This window comes from Hypanus sabinus, chromosome 2 (assembly GCF_030144855.1).
Source record: "Hypanus sabinus isolate sHypSab1 chromosome 2, sHypSab1.hap1, whole genome shotgun sequence".
Lineage (NCBI taxonomy): Eukaryota > Metazoa > Chordata > Chondrichthyes > Myliobatiformes > Dasyatidae > Hypanus > Hypanus sabinus.
The window spans coordinates 193,242,650-193,263,209 of record NC_082707.1 but is presented as its reverse complement, the minus strand read 5'-3'; the positions used below and the strand labels follow the sequence as shown (position 1 = coordinate 193,263,209).

Here is a 20,560-nt window from a genome sequence, read left to right as displayed (position 1 = left end):
GTGACTGCAGCTTATATGATGCTATTCACCTGTAATGTTGCGGCAAGTAACTTTTTTATTGTACCTGTGCATACACGAACTTATGCAGATGACAATAAACCCCACTTTAATTTTGGCTTGGAGTTGTAGTGATATTAGGAACAGAATAAGAGACTCATAGAAACCTCCAGCACAGATTCAGGCCCTTCAGCCCATCTACTCTGTGCCTAATTCTTGATCTGCTTAGGCCCAATAACCTGCACCCAGTCCATAGTTCCATAGCCCTCCATATCCCTCCCATCTATGTACCTATCCAAATTTCTCTTAAATGTTGAAATGAAAACCCACATCCACCACTTCTGCTGGCAGCTCTTTCCACATTCTCACCACCCTGTGAGTGATGTGTTCCACCTCATGTTCCCCTTGAAACCTTTCACACTTAACCTATGACTTCCTGTTCCAGCCGCAACCACCATCAGTGGGAAAAGTCTGCTAGTATTTACCCTATCTATAACCCTCATAATTTTGTATACTGTACCTCTGTCAAATCTCCCCTCATTCTCCTATGCTTTAGGGAGTAAAATCCTAACCTGTTCAACCGTTTCTGTGACTCAGGTCTTCAAGTACTGCCAACATCCTTGTAAATTTTCTCAACACTATTTCAATTTTATTGGCATCTTTTCTATAGATAAGTAACCAAAAGGGCACACGGTACTCAAAATTAGGCTTCACCAAGATCTTATGCAACTTCAATATGTCTCTCAACTCGATTTATGAAGGTCAATATGCCAAAAGCTTTCTTTGTTACTTTATTTACCTGTGATGTCACTGTCAAGGAATTATGGATTTGTATTCCCAGATCCTTTTGTTTGATTGCACTCCTCAGAGTCCTACCATTCATCGTGTAAGACCTACTCGGGTTTTCCCACCAAGGTGCAAAACCTCACACTTGTCTGCATTAAATTCCATCTGCCGTTTTCAATCCTATTTTTCCAGCTGGTGCAGATCTCGCTGCAAACGTTAACAGCTTTCCTCGTCATCCACTATGTCCCCAATCTTGGTGTCATCCACAAATTTACTGATCCAGTTTACCACATTATCATCCAAATGATTGATGTAGATCACAAACAACAATGGACCCAAAACTGATCCCTGTGGCACACTATCAGTCACAGGTCTCCAGTAAGAAAGGCAACCCTCTACTATCACTCTCCTGCTTCCTCTGTGAAACCAAAGACCAATCCAATCTTCTACCTCATTTGAATGCCAAGTAACTGGACCTTCTTGACCAACCTGTAGACTGTAATTGACTTACTTATGTATTTATTATTACTATTTTTTTTCTTCTATGTTACATATTGCATTGAACTGCTGCTGCTAATTTCATGATACATGATAATTACCCTGATTCTGATTCTGAACCTCCCATGTGGGATCTTGCTAAAGTCCTTGTAGATAACAGCCACTGCCTTGCCTTCATCAGCTTTCCTGGCAACTTACTGAAAAAAACTCTGTAAGATTTGTTAGGCATGTCCCACAACAAACAAAGCCATATCCCCAATCAATTCCTGTCTCTCAAAATACTTATATATCCAGTCCCATAGAATACCTTCCCACTACTAATGTCAGGCTCACTGGTCTATAATTTTCTGGGTTACTCTTAGAGTGTTTTGTAAACAAAGAAACATCAGTTGCCACCCTCCAGTGCTTCAGCACTTCACTTGTGGCTAAGGATTCCAGCAGCTGCAGATTTTCTCTCGTTTTAAATATCTCTGTTATATCCCTGCAATTTCTGTACCAGCCTCACACAGGGTCTGAGGGAGCACATTGTCAGTCCTTGGAGATTAATCCACCCTAATTTGCCTCAAGACAGCAAACACCTCCTCCTCTGTAATCTGTACACAGTCCATGACCTCACAGCTGCTTTGCCTCACAGCTCTAGACTCTATGTTCTTCTCCCGAGTAGACACAGAAGCAAAAATTCCATTTAGTATCTCACCCATCCCTTTTTGGCTCCATACATAGATTACTACACATCTTTCAGAGGACCAATTTTGTTTCTTGTTATTCTTTTGCTCTTAATAAATCTGTATAATCCCTAAAGATTCTCCTTCACCTTTTCTGCTAGAACAACCTTATGCCTCCTTTTAGCTCTCCTGCCTTCATTCTTTCCAATGCTTCTAAGCTTTATAAGAGTTCAATCATGATCTGCAATAAGACAGGTAATTAAGATCCAATAAACAAATATCTTTATCTTGCTTCAAGTTGTATCTTCTATAAAGCCATCTCCAGACTTAAGCAACATACACACAAATGTTGGAGGAAGACAGCAAGTCTGGCAGCATCTGTGGATGGGAAGAAACAATCAATGTTTCAGGCCAAGACACTTCATCAGGACTGGAAAGGAACGGGACAGAAGTCAGAATCAGAAGATGGGAGGAAGGGCAGGAGTACAATTTGGCAGGTGATAGGTGAGAGGGAAGGTGAATGGTTCTCAGTTAGTCAACCTGAGCAAGATCATTCTCTGACTGTTTCCCTCAGCTGTCACTTCGACCTCAAGAATTCCTTTTTCCTTTTAACCATGTGAGGACATGGAGGTTATTTCTACGGAGCTTCATTTTTTGCAGAAAGGAAAACAAATAAACCAAGGCTGTTGTGATGGCCCTGTCTGAGTCGCTGCCAGAGCTCCAGGATTCTCTCTCCTCTGCATGCAATGAGCCTTTCCAATACTTTATCCTCCACTGGATCCATGCTTTCAATTGTCAGTTCTTCGCCTTCCTCGCATCCAGCAAGAATTGGAAAATCGCCAGTCTGCTGCCTGCAGAACCCGCCATCTCCAAAGCCGGCAGCCCTGGATGCCCGAGACCATGATCCCAGCTGTTGCTCCCTTGGACTTTGATACCACTGGATGCCCCCAGATAATGAACCTCTCCAAATCCATCCATGGCCCTGATGACTCTGGACACCTCCATACCGGTGACACATACCGGTTCCGGCAATCCCGAGTGGATTCAGATCCTGGATTCCAGCACAGTCAATGCCAATTCCAATTACCCCAGACTGCCAACTGTGCAACCTCTAACTCTGATTCCAGCTTGGACCTTGACTGACAGTACATCCAGGCTGCCACTGGAACCCCAGTCTCTCCTTCCTCCACCACCACTCTGCAATCCTGTGTCTCTCAGGCCTCGCCGTCAGCTCTTGGGTCCACGGAGCCTCCATCTTCCTCCCACCGCATCTTCCCTGAACACCCTAACTCTCCTCTCTCCTCAGACATTACCAACCCTCTTCCCCACTCTGATCCCAGCTCTCATCAGTGCCGTCTTCACAATTCCACCTGACCTTCCCCTCTCTGATACAGAGTGTTCTGTCCTCAGTAAGGGCCTCACCTTTGTACCCCTGCGCCCACACCACACCACGACGCCGAACTCTTCTTCCACCGCCTCCGTCTCCATGCCTACTTCTTTGGCAAGGACTATCCAGCCCGCATCGACGACTCCTCCTCCTGTCTTCAACCCTCCTCCTCTTCCTGGATATCCTGCTCTGGTCTTCTACCTGCTCGTGATCATTTTATCGCTAACTACCAACGAGACATCAACCGTCATGACTTTAACACTGCTCTCTCCAGTTCTAACCTCATTCCCTCTGAATGCACTGTTCTCCACTCTCTTCACACTAATCCCAACCTCACCATCAAACTTGCAGATAAGGGGGTGCTATAGTAGTCAGGTGGACAGACATCTATCTTCCTGAGGCCTGGTGGAAACTCTCAGACACCTCCTCTTACTTACCCCTGTGGAGCACCAGGCCATTGTCACCTGCACCATCACTGACCTTATCAACTCTGGGAATCTCCCAACCACTGCTACCAACCTCACGCCTCCCATTTCTACCTCCAAACCAAGATCCTGAAACCTGTCTGTCCAGGAAAACCCATTGCTTCTGCCTACTCCTGCCCCACCTAACTTGTGTCTATGTACTTCGACTCTGTTTTATCCCATCTGGTTCAGTCCTTCCTTCCTGCATCCATGAAACATCACACACACTTGACCTTTTCAATGACGTTAAGTTCACTGGCCCCAGTAGTCTCACTTTCACCATGGATGTCTAGTATATGTCTCGCCTGAGCCGCTGCAGGGAACTGGGGTGGACACGTTGAACACAGTGACAGAGGTCTGTTGCAAGCGGCCCCGGGGTTTCTCCCACACGGTGTTGTCTGCTGCCCAGTTCTTCCCTCATTTACCTGAAAGGTCACTCCAACGCTGCTACGAGAGCAGCCTGCCCAGCTGGCATTGGTTTGAGAAGAGCCCGCAGGGCACCCCCTCCAGCGCCAGGGCAAGGTGCACCACTGTCTTAGTGGGGATCTAGCCATTGTGCCATGCAACAAGTTTGACTTGTGCCAGGTGGGGCTGCAGGTGGTTGGCAGCATTGCATTTGGGGAGCTTCAGAGTGGACCTTGCGGAGTGAATTACTGAGGCCTGTCGGTCTTCCCCTTTCTCCGGTGGTGTCGGTGGTGCCTGCCCATTTTCCCATCTTCCCATGGCTGCAGCGTCTTGAATTCCCCAGGCCAGGCCGTGGGGAAGGCAGCTGATGCACTCTGCCGTGTACCCTGGATTGCGGAGCCTGGGTATGCCTGGCTCATCAGGATTCCCTGGGAAGCAACAATCTTTGGTCCCCAGGTTGGTGTCCTGTCTTTGGGAGTGTGGCCCAGGGGTGCAGGAGAGGCATACAGCTCGGTCCTTCAATGTACTCCCCGGGTTTAAAGGCACTCCATCCAAAGTCATAGCTCTTCAATCTCGTCGTCAATTTCCTATCCCACTCCTGATACCAATGTTACAAGCACTTGGTCCATAATGACAGACGAGAGAAACTCGTTTAGCTCAACTGCCAGATTTAAATTGTGATAAGCACAAAAACAGATCAGGCGCCTTGACCCAGGGAGAGTACCCATTCAGCTGGTTATTACATACCCTGATTACACAAACATACATGTGAATAACTATATAACCCAAAGAAATACAACAATAAATGAACTTGGACATCTCACCGTAATCCCACAAATGGATTTTAAACAAGAACAATAAATAGTGCCGGTTGTCAGGAGTGCTGGGGTGAGCTGTTGACTGCACCCCCCCCCCCCCACCCCGCCAGCGTGCCACAACATCTTACTATTAATACAAGCCTGATCCCGTTTTAGAGTCAGAATATCACAAATTATATTAGAACCGATCTATAATTCCAGATAGGACAATCCGTAATAACCATCCGAATGTAATAATACAGGATAAACAAGCAAAACCAGCTTACTTAATCAATATAGCCATACCAAACACACGTAACTTACAGAAATCAATAAGAGAAAAACACCAGAAATATGCTGAATTAAGAGGAATTTGAAAGACTTTGGAACATGAATAGGGTATACCTTGTCCCGATAGTAATACCTACAACCAGTATCATCCCAAAGGTACCACACAACAACATTAAACAATTAGGCTGCACAGTAATATCTATGTAAATCTTCAGAAAGCCACAACACTAAACACCACTAGAATAGTCTGAGAATTCCGAGCAATTGACAAATATATGGGCTTGGCTATGCCCATACCTCAGGTTTTACCAGCTTGAGCTGAGAAAAAATAAATTGCAATAATAATAATAATGATCTTTATTTAGAGAGCACTTTTTAAACAGATGATATCATTCAAAATACACATTGGAATTAAAGTACAAACATGCAAATAAAATAAAATATTGTAGCGGTGTGCTACACGCAGCGCTAAAATTACGACACGGAGTCGGTAACTGCAGTCGAAGGAAAAAACTTTATTCGAAAAACTTCAGCCTCACTTTTAAGCCTCTGTCAACCGGCCCCCCATGGCGAAGAGGCTCCAAAGCTCTGTGCTCGCAAACCCCCGTAGGCTATCTAATTGTGAGTCGGTTCGCATACGCTAGGAAATGAGCCGCCACAATAACATGAAAATAAAAGACAAAAAATAGGTTAGTCAAAAGCAAGGTTAAACAAGTGGGATTTGAGCCGACATTTTAAACTCTCAGCCAAGTCTGCATCCTGTATAGTTTTAGGTATTAAATTCCACAGTTTAGCTGAGTAGTTCAAAAAGCTGACCTGCCAATTACCTGTATTTTGAAGGAGATGGTTCAAATTTAAGAGAACAGCAGAAGAAGCCGTGAGAGCTCGTAAAGGATTATAAAACAAAAATGATTCTGTGATGTATTCCAGAGCCAGAACATTAAGAGCTTTGAAAACAAGTAATAGAACTTTAAAATCAATTCTAAAAGATACAGGAAGCCAGTGCAGAGTAGCTAGCATGGGAGTGATATGTTCCCTCATCCTGGCTTTGGTTAATATCCTAGAATCAGTTCTGAAACAGTTGAAGTTTGTCAATTGATTGCTTTAGAAAGGGCATTGCAGGAACCTAGTCTGCTCGATATAAAGGCGTTAATTAGTTTTTCAGCATCATTACATGACATAAGCGAGCATACCTTTGCAATATTTCTTAAGTGCAGACATGCTGCTCAGATCACTTTCTTTAGGTGGGATTTAAACTTCAAATCTGAAACGAGGATAACACCCAGGCAAGTTACTTCAGCTTCTGCAAGCAGGTCCAAGTTCTCAAGTTAAAAGCACCCAATGACTTGGCTGCCACAGCCACCTGAGGCAATGAATTCCAGAGGTTCACCACACTCTGGCAAAAGAAGTTCCTTCTTATTTCTGTTGTAAATGGTTGCCCTTGTGCACTCTGGTCCAAGACTCTCCCACTATTGGAAACATCCTTTCCATGTTCACTCCATCTAAGCACTTCAATATTTGGTAAGTGGTTATTTGCTTTATAAAGAAAGTCACTTTCAAATGCCCACAAGCAGCCCAGCCGTGATGCACTACGCGATCGGTTACCAAACAAGATATTAAAGTTTGGGGAAACTGAAATCATTTGAAGTTTCAGTCTTCTCCATCTTGCATTCTTCCTCTCTACCCTGGCTGAAGTTCAACTTCTCTTTTCCTGTCACCATTCCATCCTTTCTTCCTTTCTCATTTCACCCCGTCCCTATCCCATTCACCTCTTCTTTCCTCATTTATCATTCTGTTTCCTTCATTCCTTCTTCTCATCGCAGAGAGGCTCACAGATCTATCCCCATGTGATTCGAGCATCCAATTTAGCTCAGGCTTAAAGCAATTTGGAGGTTGTGAAGAAAAAGGGTTTGGGAATGCCAACGGCAGTCTTGGTCGATGCTGAATATTTCAGGTTGGAAAATGGCTTTTGACTTAATGGTAAAGCCTTGCTAGCAATTCATCATCACCAAGCCTCACAGAACAAGGTGGGTGACAGCTTGCTGATAGAACCCACAACCCAAGAGTTGCAATAAAAATGATTTGCGGACCAGAGAGCATGAAAAAATATATATATGTATGAGGTGCTGGCTATATATTGTAATGCACAGAGGGGCCTCTGCCACTAGTGCTTCGGATAAGCTTTGATGATTTATAAAACCTGTGGGTCCGTTATAATGTAAAGTTGAATAAGGCAGAAGATGGATTATTTGACTGTGATAATAACATGGCCAGATCACAGCCAGCAATCCAGTTTTATTGGCGAAAGGTCGCATCCTGTTATCTTTTGTAGTTGTGGTTTGGTGACTGATGATGGGGTCTTCACTTATATGCGCCAGCAGTGCAGTTGTAAATCAACAGAGGCTGTGAACAAGCAAACATCTGACTGACTTTCCCGATGACCCAGCTTGTAGTTTGACAGGACCTTTGAAGTAATCAGAGAAGAGACCAGCAGGGAGGAGGAGCACGTTGCCCTGCCATGGATTCGAAAATTGATTGCAGCAGCAGACTGCCTTCACAGTCGCTGCATCGTGTTACCTACAGATAACCAGCTCAAGGAGATCTGTGTTAGGAATCCTGAATAATCCAGGGTGAGGTTTTAGGCTGCAAAATATATTTATTTATTTAGAGATACAAAGCAGATCCTTCGACCCCAACGAGCCACACCATTTTGCAACACACCCATTTTAACACCAGCCTAATGACTGGACAAGGGAGGCAGAGTGGAGACACATCTTTACCAAAGGAGGTGTAAAGCGCTACATCCCTCAGCTAGCCTGCAGGTTATTCCTGAGCAAGGTGCAGCATCCACTTTGCCCCCGTGCCACCCCCACCCCCATCGATCAGGGTCATGTGAAGCCATGGGAGTAGGTGGTGGATGCTCGTCTGAGCAGCTGGTGCACATCACAAGTCCTGGTTATGTGACCACTGACACCAGGCAGACAACCTCTGAAGAGTATTGATAATGGCTGGGGTCACCTGTCTTGTAAAGACACTGCTCAGGAGAAGGCAATGGCAAACCACCTCTGTAGAAAAATTTGCCAACAACACCTACGGTCATGATCGCCTATATCATGCAACACAGCACACAATGAATGAACGAATCGCAGGAACAATTTACAATGACCGTTTAACCTACCTATCTGTATGACTTTGGACTGTGGGAGGAAACCGGAGCGGTTTCCCCACACGGTTACGGGGAAAATATACAAGCTCCTTGCAGATGGAATCGGAATTGAACTCTGAACTGTGGAATGCCCTGAGCTGTAATAACATCATGCCAACCATTATGCTAACATGGCACAATATCATGGAGTATAGGAAGGGTCGGGATGGCTACTAGATAAAGAAATAGTTGTGTAATGAATATCAATATGGTTGTGGAACAATCCACCTCATTAAGATCTTGCACCTTATTGTCTACCTGTACTACACGTTCACTTCAGCTCAGAATCATGTTGAATATCACCAGCATTTGTCATGAAATTTGTTAATTTTATGGCAGCAGTACGATGAGTTACATGATTGATAAATATAAAGAAAGAAACTGAGTTACGTTAAGTATACATATGTCTATTAAATAGATAAGTTAAGATAAGTAGTGGAAAATAACGGAAATAAAAAAGTAGTGAGGTAGTGCTCATGGGTTTAATGTCTGTTTAGAAATCGGATAGCAGAGAGAATAAAGCTGTTGTGCTTTATTCTGCATTTTGTTATTATTTTATCTTGCTCTACCTCAATAGACTGTGTAATAATTTCATCAGTATGTATGGTATGCACGACAAGCTTTTCACTGTACCACAGTACATATGACAATAAGAAAACAATTCCAATTCCAACATAGATAAGTATAGCTCATCACGAACTGGCCTTTGTGTCCATGACGTCTGTGCCAAACACAATGTCAAATTAAAGTAAATCTCTTCTGACTGTACATGATCTGTATCCCACATCCCCTGCATATTCTCGTGTCTAAAGCCTCTTAAATTGCACTGTCATATCTGCTTGCGCCACCAGCCCTGGTAGCCCGTTCTAGCTATCTACCATTCCCTGTGTAAAATAAAAGATGTTGCACATATTTCCTTTATTCTTTCTCCCTCTTAGCCTAGATGCATGTCCTCTAGTATTTGGCATTCTATCCTAGGGAAAAGATTCTGACTGTCTATGCCACCCAGAATTTTATAAACTTATATCTAGTCTCCCATTAGTCTTCAGAGCTCCAGAGAAAACAACCCAAGATTATCCAAGCTCTTATTCTAGCTCATACCAGGCAACATCCTGGTAAACACCCTTTCCAAAGCCTGCTCTTCCTGGCTGAAATGGGGTGACCAGACATGCTACAATACTCCAAGTACAGCCTAAACAAAGTTTTATATAGCTGTAGCATGCAATCAAACAAATCCAGTGTTTTGTGTATACAATCATAGAATCAGATTCAAGTTTATTATAAGACCACAAGACATAGGAGCAGAATTAGGCCATTTGGCCCATCAAGTCTGCTCCGCCATTGTATCATGGCTGATTTATTATTCCTCTCAACATCCTTTTCTTGTCTTTTCCCCGTAGCCTTTGACACCCTAAATAATCAAGGGCCTATCAACCTCCACTTTAGATATACCCAATGATTCTGCCTCCACAGCCATTCGTGGCAATGAATTCCACAGAGTCACCACCATCAAGCTAAAAAAATTCCGCCTCACCTCTGTCCTTACATTCTGAGGCTGTGCAGACTTCCCCACTCTAAGAAACATCCTCTCCACATCCAGTCTGTCAAAGCCTTTCAATATTCAGTAGGTTCCAATCAGATCCTCCCTCATTCTTCTGAACTCCAGAGAATACAGGCCTAGAGCCCTCAAACGCTCCTCGTGCATCATCACTGATGTATGTTGTGAAATGTGCAGTTTTGCTGCAGTTGTACAGCGCAAAACGCAAAACAATCCTATAAGCTGCAAAGTAAATAAATAGTTCATATTCAGGCTGCTAATGCCTCGGAGGCATGGTTTTACTTGGAAGTGTAGATTGAGATATTGGGATTAGACAGCTACAGCTCTGTCTTTACAGGCTGCACTCCTACTCTCTTCATATGGAGGGTCTCACTCAATGTACAGTGGGAATTGGCACAAATATTCTTTACTCTACACAGAATTCTGTAATCTGGAATCCACTGCTGGCAGGGTATTCAAAGGAGATTCAATAATAACATTTATAAACAGAAATGATTGGATTAAGTAAATAGCTCTATCAAATAGATGGCACTGTTACAATAGGCAGTGAATCATTCTATAATTTTATGAGATACAAAAGTGAGTTACGGGCAGGAATTTAATTCAGATGGTTTATATAGATACGGCAAGACGAGTATCAGTGGAATATATTATTTACTGCAAGCCAGAGGGCTCAGTGATAGTCTGAACCGTGAGAGAAAGCATTAAAATTTATGCCTTACCTGAATGCCAAGATTAGGTAATTGCCTGAAATTCTCAAGCTGCTTTTTTGCACTGTATGGGTGCCGTATAATGTGAAAGTGGCATAAACACTGTCAGTGGCCTTTATTAGATACCTCCTGTACTTAATAAAGTGGCCACTAAGCGTACGTTCATTGTCTTCCGCTGTTTTAGCCCGTCCAATTCAAGGTTCAATGTGCTGTGCATTCAGAGATGCTCTTCCTCATACCACTGTTATAACACGTGGCTATTTGAGTTGTATTTGCCTTCCGGTCAGTTTGAACCAGTCTGGCTGTTTTCCTCTGACCTTCCTCATTAACAAGGCACTTTCACCCATAGAACTGCCCACTCACTGGATTTTCAAACAACAACACACACAAAATGCTGGTGGAACACAGCAGGCCAGGCAGCATCTATAGGGAGAAGCGCTTTCGACATTTCGGGCTGACCCTTCGTCAGGACTAACCGAAAGGAAACACTGGATTTTTTTGTTTGGTTTTTCACACCATTATTTGTAAACTCCAGAGACTGTTGTGTGTGAAAGTTCTAGGAGATCAGTATTTTCTGAGATACTCAAGCCACCCCGTCTGGCACCAACAATCATTTCACAGTCAAAGTCACTTAGATCACATTTCTTCCCCATTCTGATGTTTGGTCTGAATAACAATGGAACCTCTTGATTGTGTCTGCATGTTTTTATGCATTGAGTTGCTGCCACATGATTGGTTGATTAGACGAGCAGGTGTACAAGTGTATCTAATAAAGTGGCCACTCAGTGTAAATTGTAAGACAAACCTGGCCTTTCTCCAATATAGAATTTCAACCCAAGGACCTTTCCTTCTCCATTATTGTCTTGGAACTTATGATCACTAGTTGTAAAGAGTTCCCCTATGCACACTCCAATCACCTGTCCTATCTCATTCCCTAATTGGAGATCTAGTATCACACTCTCTTTAGTTGTGACTTCTCTGTATTGAATTAGGAAATTTTCCTGTGCACATTTGACAAACTTTATTTCATCCAGCCCTTTTGCATACGCGAAGCCCAGTCAATATGTGGAAAGTTAAAATCGCCTGCTATCACAATCTTATGTTCAATGCAACAGTCTGCAATCTCCCTGCGAATTTGCTCCTCTAAATCCTACTAACTAGTGGGTAGTCTATAATACGATCCTATTAACGTGGTCTTCCTTTTCTTATTCCTCAGTTCCACCCATAAGTCTCAGTAGATGAGCTCTCCAGTCTGCCCCGTGTGAGCAGTGCCATGACATTTCCCCTGACTGGTAATGCCACTCCTCCCACTCTATCACGTCTGAAACTGTGAAATCCCGGAACATTAAACTGCCAGTTCTGCTCCTCCGGAAAATCAACTCTCACTAATGGCTACAACGTCATAATTCTACATGCTGTTCCATACTTCCCTACAATACTTAAATTGAAATATACACAATCAGAACATTAGTCCCATCATTCTGATTGTTGTGATTCGTGACTTTGTATCTAAGGTTAACTACTGTATAGCTTTCCCCAGAACCACTCCACTATGTGCTCTGGAACTCTGGTTCCCATCCCCATGCAACTCTAGTTTAACCCTCCCACCCCAACCCCCAATGTGCAAACCTTCCCTCTTCCAGTTCAAATGCAAATCGTCCCTTCTGTACAGGTCCCACTTACCCTGGAAGAGAGCCCACAGAGCTAGGCTCACCGTTAGAGAGCTGACTACTGTAGTTTTCCTCTGCTAGGTCACCCCCCCCCCCCCACCCCCCAGCCCCTACAGTATCCAAAACGGTATTTCTGTTATTGAGGAGAATGGCCATTTGCTGCCTATTCCCTTTCCCCTTCCTGACAGTCATCCAGTTGCCTGCACACATTCACTTTGTATCGTCTACTGACTAACCTCTCAGCCTCCCGAATGATCCGGAGTTCATCCAGCTTCAGCTTCAACTCCTTAACGTGGATTGTTGGACGCTGCAGCCAGATGCACTTCTCGCAGGTGCAGTTGTCAAGGACACCTGAAGTGTCCCTGCCTTCCCACTTCCCAGAAGAGGAGCATTCCACTATCCTGCCTGGCATACCCACTACTCTAACTGTGCAATTAGAAACAATAAATAGATCAGACATCATCCTCACCTCGCCAGTGGCTCAACCCCACAATCAAATATTGGCCTTTTCACACAATTGGCTGCTCTACTTTAACTTAATTTCTTTTCATTAGCCCTTGCCGAGAGACTAAATATGCAAAATCCAACGACTCCAGGCGATGTGTGGCGTGCAGAATGTCGTCAATGTGACTAAGCTGTAAACCGGGCCTGCTCAGACTAGATGGCCCGAATGGCCTGCTTCTGTGTGGTAGTGCTCTATGTCTCTCTATGATGAGCTAGCACCACCTACAAAAAATATCTGTGACTGACGCCTAAGCCGTGCTCCATGAAGGAACTGGTTACGCGGTGGCAATTGTAGCTAATGGCACATCTTCTAGCTCAGTGATCTTTGTCTCACAAAATACAGCAGGTAGTTCAGTAACTTGACTAGCTGACTGTTGCCATGGCTACCCATCTGCTAAAAGAAAACTGTCAATGTTATATCAACCTGCTCTATTTTTTTGCATGATTACCTTTTAACCCTGATGTGTAAAGCAGCCTAATACCAGGTTTCTGCACATTAGTCAACTCACTGTAACCCTGAGGGCCTCCTTTGGCTGGGTTGACCATGGATATTGCATCCTAGCTTTCTACGTAATATGCAAGCTGGTACGCAAGCCAGGGCAGTACGATAAGGAGAGCCCATGCAGCAGACTCCGCCTCTCCATGTAGCTGATAAATCTGAAGGAATAGCAGATATCGACACCGCTCAGCAGCACCGGCATCGCAGGAGGGGCCAGTCAGTGTAGGACTGCCTCAGGGTCGCCAGCTCCGGATTTTTCCCTTGGGGTTGTAGTGAACTACATATACCTGTCTGGACACGCCCCCCCCCCCCCCCCCCCCCGCTGACTGCTCCTGTGGCTCCTCCCACAGACCCCAGTATAAAGGCCATTGGGGCCTGAGCCCTGCCCTCAGTCTCCAGGATGTAGCATGGTGGTCAATTGCTGCTTGTTCTTTCTTCCAGTCAATAAAAGCCGATATCTCGCCTCGCGTCTCAGAGAGTTATTGATGGTGCATCAGGGGCTTACTCACGAAGCCTGCCCCTTGAGTGGACGCAGCCGCAAAGCAGCAGAGGCTTGAGATTGGAATTTTCCTTCTCCTAAATGAACTGCCAACCACAGCTGACAAGCCCCTTCTACCTGAAGCGACTGCTTTTAAGGCACCAGTAACCCGCTTTTGCCCCTTCTCCGGGGCCAGTAGAAATGGTTCTGCAAGGCTTAGTAGCTGGGTGACTCAGGAATGCCAGGAGTTGGACTTGATTGTCAGAGGCTATTTGAGATGCATGCCATTGGGAGCATTTAATAGGTAGTGGGAGTTTTTCCCCACTACCTCCCCCAGCTATGTCAAACTTAAGGAACAACTGCTGCTCTGCAATATGTGTTTTATTCTAAACTACTCTGGAGATGCTTATTAACCACTTGGAAAGGAAACTTAATGAAGCAGAAATGTAATAATCATTGATGACAATTTCTTGAAGTTATAGAGTGGTAATTACTGTCAGTTCTGCAGTATTCATAGCATTACTGTCCACATCAGGAATGCTTGTCAGAGATGTTGTTTCAATTGGTTCTACAATTGGATTTAAATTCAATCCAGCATCTTTAGATTCCTAGGTCTTAACGTATTGGGTGACCTGACCTGGATGCTCACAAAGCTGCAATTACAAGGAAGGTGCGCCAGGATCGTTTAGGAGGTTAAGGATGTTTGGGGTGTCACCAAACACTCCAACAAATTTCTACAGATACACTGTTAAAAATATCCTGACCAATTGCATTATGGTCTGGACTACAATTCAGAAGATGGAAGTTCCAGCAAACCAGGTTCTAAAACAGATTCTACCCTTCATCCCAGATCTGGAGATCTACAGCTGTACTGTTGAAAGTATCCTGATCAATTACATCATGGCCTGGCACATCCAGTTGAATGCACAAGAATGTACAAAGCTGCAGAAAGCTAGTGGGCTCTGCAAAATATACCACAGGCACGTCCCTCCCTACGATCGGTGGTATCTACAAGAGGCACTGGCACAAGAAAGCAACATCCATCATCAAAAATCCCCAGCGTCTGGACCATCCCATCTTCCCATAGCTACCAGCATGCAGGAGGTACAGAAGCCTGAAGTCCCACTTTAGTTGGACAGTCCCCTTTCAGATTTGGACTTTCCAGGTCATATTTCATTAATTATGTTTGGCATTCTAGAACAGTTGTGGTGTAAAAACTATCCAGCCTGTCCAGTCCATGCAAACTGCTAATACACCAATCAGTACCCTGAATGGTCTTACTCCCCTCTGCTCTCTTCTAATCCAGCAAGTTACTGTCCCTCGAGTATTACCAAGTTCTCTTTACTAAGTCTTGAAACGCCCAACAGTTCTTTGTTGCTCGACCCAGTGAGTCCCTCCAGAAGTCTGATTGTTCCCACTTTAGCAAGGCTCAGGTAAATCCGTCTCCATCTCTCTTCAGGCGGTGTTTGAAGCTTCTCTCTGCAGGAGAAAGACTCTCTGGTCCTTTCTCCAATCTTTGCTTTTACGTTATCAATTATTCTACTGCAGCTTCTTCTTACTCCAGGTTTTGAAAGTATTTATGAGTTCCCACTTATCCTCTCCACACCAAGGAGAACAACCCTCCCTTCTCCAGGACAGGGGACTTCAATTACATTTCTTCTGTGCCTTCTGTAGTGCTTTCCCTAATTATGATGCCCAGAAGTGCTTTAGCAACCTTCAAAGAGCTGGCTACATGTACTGCTACCACTGCACCAGCTTCAAGTTGGTATATATTCAGTTCACGCTGCCTCTACTTATTCACAGAATCGTGAATAAGCTGTAGCACTGAACCAGGCCATTCAGCCCATTGACTTGATGGTGGTACTATGCAAGAGCATTCCATGTAGTTCCTCTGCCCTTCAAATATTTCTCGCTTTTCTCATATTTTTCTCATCATTTTGGAGGCCACTCAGCTCATTAATTTTATTTTCAAAGCAATCCCATTTCCCCCGTGTTTTCTGTTACTCAAGCTCATGAGCTCCATGTGATTCTCTCACTATCCACCTGCTCCAGTGGAAACTTAGGAACAGCTGCTTCTTCACCACCATCAGATTTCTAAATGGACAATGAGTTCACGTACACTTCCTCACTATCATTTTGCTCCCTTTTTGCACCATTTGTTTAATTCATTTTTATATCTGTTTCTTATTCTAATTTATTGTATTCTTGTTATTAATATGCATTGTGATGTACCATTGTCGCAAAACAATGGATTTCGCAACATATCGCAGTGATATTAAATCTAATTCCGATTCTGATTCAGCTAACCCTCACCCCACACGCCCTCAGTATGTGCGAGGAAACCAGAGCACTCAGAAGAGACCACCCAGTCACCGACAAACTCCACGTCGACTGCACCGGAGGTCAGGATCGATCCCGGTTCACGGGAGCTGTGAGGGAGCACTTGCTGCTATTCACTAATGCTGCAAGTCTCTTCCTTGCAAATGCTGATGCAATTCTCACATAATCGTCATGTTCCCTGTGTTATACTTCATCTGCCATGTGTATGTGCTCTCTATTGGCCAGTGTCCTGCAGAATGTGTTGGATGTGGGTATATACTACAATGCTGCATAGGGAGTCTCTTCCTGAAAGGGCAGCCCAAACTCCAGAACTACCTTCACGCTCAGGATAGTACTGAGAATCACGAGGACACACATCAGGAACCCACAGAGAATGAGCTAGACCAATGGAAGGACGTCTACCATGACTTGACCAATCTTCTAATTTCCCCTCTTGACTCCACCACGTTTGTGCTTGTGTACAATGCAGTATATTAGGCAAGCATAATACTCTGAGTATTGAACTTCATAAAGAATGAATAGGCACTGGAAAGAGAATTTCACAAATTCATCAGGACGATCTTGAATTAAATTATGAGAGCATATTCTGAATTTTCTCGAGTTCAAGGGATCTTCATACAGAAGTGTTTCAGAGATCAAGTGGAATGGGTGAAGGGAAACTATTTGCTCCATTTGTAAATGCAGATGGAGATCAGGTGGAGCACACACAAAATGCTGGAGGAACTCAGCAGGCCAGGTTACGTCAATGGAAAAGAGTAAACAGTCCTGATCAGGATGTCCTGATGAACAGTCTCAACCCGAAACGTCGACTGTACTCTTTTCCATAGATGCTGCCTGGCCTGCTGAGTTCCTCCAGAATTTTGTGTGTGTTCCTTGGATTTCCAGCATCTGCAGATTTTCTCATGTTTAGGAGATTTGATGGAGGTGTTTTGCATTATCTTTAGCCATGGGTCAGGTATCAGAATACTGGAGGGTAGCTAACGTTGTCCCCCTTGGTCAACAAAGTTGGCAGGGATCAGAGAGGAAACACAGGTTTCCTGGTCTTATTCATACAATCAAATAGGACAATTCTGAGGAACAGGATTTATGATCACTTGGATGGATTAGAGGGAAATGTATTGCCACCAAAAAAAAACGACAGATTTAATGGCATACAGTACACCAATGATTCTGAAACCCTAACTCACATACCTGATTGGTTTTTTGAGGACATTACAAAAAAAAAATTGAAGGCAGTGCAGATGACATGGAAGAAATAGACTTTAGCAAGACTTTTGAGAAGATTCTGCATAGTAGGCTAGTCCAGAAAGTTAGATTACATGGGTGAGAGGTGTTTTGGCAACCTGGATCCAACATAGGTTTGGTGATAAGAGGCGGAGGGTGATGGTGAGTCCTTGTTTTTCTGACTGGAAGACTGCAACCAGTAATCTACTGTTTGTCATACATAAGTGACCCAATTAAAATGTCTTTGGTCCAACATGTTTTGCTGGTGTCTCAAAGATTGTTGAAGTTATAGATGCTGAGGATGGTTGCCTGTGAATCCAGAAGGTAACAGAGGTCAGCTGGAAAGTTTGGGTCATCAAATATTGACTGGTCATAGACAATAGGGACCTAAAAGCATTGATGTACAGAGGAACTAGGAGGTGCAAGTTTTAAACTCCCTTAAATAAGCAACAGATGGATAAGGTAGTGAAGAAGATGTTAGGTTCTTAGGCAGCAAAGAGTTGAGACATTAAATTGCAGCTTTACAAAACATTGGTCAGGCCATGCTTGGAATAATGAATCAGAACTAGAATCAGAATCGGGATTATCATCACTGAAATTTGCTGTTTTTCAGCAGTAGTACAATACATAAACATGTTGTTACATACCCCGTAACTGGGTCACTTACCAGCAAAGATAGAGAGGTCCGTTGAAGTCTGATGGTACTATTTTTTTACAGCATTTATTGATAAAATACACAAAAATAATATCAATGCAAACATACAGATAATATACGTCATCAATACTAAATCTAAAAGCGCGGGTATAATAATAATCAATAAGAAATAGCTCTATCGTTGTCTAGGGGATAATGTATTGTCCGATGGAAATATAAAAGTCACTTTAGTTCATTCAAGCTGCAGGCTGCAGCCTTTGGTTGGAGTCAAGAGAGAGAGTTAAACTTGCCCATTCCTTTTATGAGATCAATCCTTCGAGAGTCGGTGGGGGGGCTGAATTTTCCTTTGTTGTTAGCTAAAACCGTTCCTCTGTGGCAAGACCCACCAATTCCGAGGCAAATGGAAAAGGACGCACGTGGGCTGTTTCCACCGGCTTTCGCTATTACGCTGTTACAGGAGTTCTAGCGTTTCTTCTGGGGCATCTGAAGGGCTGTTCCCCAGACCCTCTTTTATCTTGACTCACAGGGTCTCAGATGTCAATCAGGGTGGGATGATGCCATCCCCCAACCAACCCCGCCCCCTCGGTTCACTGCCTGGGGGCTTCGATGAATCGTACCGTATCCAATACACAATTCCGGCTCCAAGAGACAATAGCCATTATCAATGGTTCTGCCTTTCAGAGGCCAGGACACATTCCAAACTCTTTATGGATTCTGCATGTCTTTCTCTCATTTCCTGGGTCTCCTGAACTGACTTAATAGTGATTCTCAAAAAGGAGGGGGCTACTTTGTACCCTTTGGCCCTTCAGAGTTGTGGCACATTTATAACAATGTATTAACTTACACTAAGAAATATAAAGAAGTTATGCAAAAAAAGAGAGCAAATTAGTGAGGTAGTGTCCATTGATTCGCGGACTATTCATAACTCTGATGGCCGAGGAGAAGGAACTCCTCCTAAAGCATTAACTCTGCACCCCAGAGTCCTGCACTTCTGCCCTGATAGCGGTAATGAGGAGGGCGGGAGATGGTGGGGGAGTGGGGGGGGGGATCCTTCATCATGGATGCCACCTTTTTGAGGCATTGGCTTTTGAAAACGTCCTTGATGATGGGGACGTTAGTGCCCATGTTGGAGCTGGCTCAGCTTACAGCCCTTTGTAGCTTTTTCTGACCCTGTTCAGTGACCCCTCCACACCAGACAGAGATGCAATCGGTGAGAATGCTAATGAGTGCAGTTCCAGCTACTGCACTATAAAAGGGGTGTGGTAGCACTGGGAAAAATGCAGCATAAGATTCACAAAGAAGTTACCTGGACTGGAGGGCTTTAGTTGCATGGAAAGATTGAACTGGTTGTGATAGTTCTCACTGGAGTTTAATAAAATTGTGAGGGTCATGGATAGAAGCATTTTTCCAAGGATACGGAGGTCCAACACAAGAGGATAGAGGTTACAGTGAGAAAAGAAATGTTTAAAGGAGATTTGAGGATCATTTTTTCCCCACAGAGGGTGATGGATATATTGAATAACTACTGAATGGTAGAGACAAACACCATCACCACATTTTAAAATCATTTAGACAGGTACATGGAATAGAGAAAAATGCAGGAATGCAGGTAAAAGGGATTAGAATAGATAGGCATTGTGATTTTCATGAATAATTCAGACTAAAGGGCCTATTTTACTGTGACATTAGCATCTGAGATGACTAAACTTGAGTTGTTAGTGGATGTGAGACCAAGGTAGGTAATTGGTGTTGGAGTGCACAATAGAGGCAGGGTGAAATTGATGAACAGATAGGTGAGAAAAGGTATCAGGATTAGGCTGCATCCACACTAGACCGGATAATTTTGAAAACACCGGTTTCGCTTTATAACGATAGTCGTCCACACTATGCGTTTTTGAAGATATCTCTATCCACATTGAAATGGAGATTTTGGCGAATCTCCTCCTCCTGTGCATGCGCAGGACACATCTACCGAAAACAAGCGACATGTTTGGTGTCGAATCTCACCGTAAAAGTGCGCGTTTGTGTAGTTACAGACTAGAAAAACTTAAAACGACAGACAGCTGTTGGCTCTCATGCAGGAGAATTTAAAAGTAAAAAAAAACAAATACTGGAGCGTATGGAGGCAACTGACGGGGAGTTCACGGACAGATTGACCCAGCTGACGACAAACATTGAAAAACTGACTAACTGTTGCATTAATAAAGCACCTTGTTAAATGTATAAAACATGTCTGCATCAGTGTTATCTTGTATTTCCATACGATGTTACATTAGGCTGTTACATATCTATTGTCAGAGAAGTATTTGTATAAATAGGTAAACCACCTTCATACGAGCAAGGACAGAAAACAGGGCAAAGTGAGTATACTTATTTATTCAGTAAGTTATGGGTCAAAGTATTTGGTGAGTATATTTCTAACTCTTC

General features: G+C 43.8%; 1 long non-coding RNA gene across 1 annotated transcript in view; it reads right to left on the bottom strand.

Moving 5' to 3' along the window:
* The window catches only part of LOC132389540 (uncharacterized), a 149,713-nt gene that overhangs the window by 98,463 nt on the left and 30,690 nt on the right, over positions 1-20,560 (bottom strand). The gene's annotated exons all lie outside the window — the stretch shown is intronic.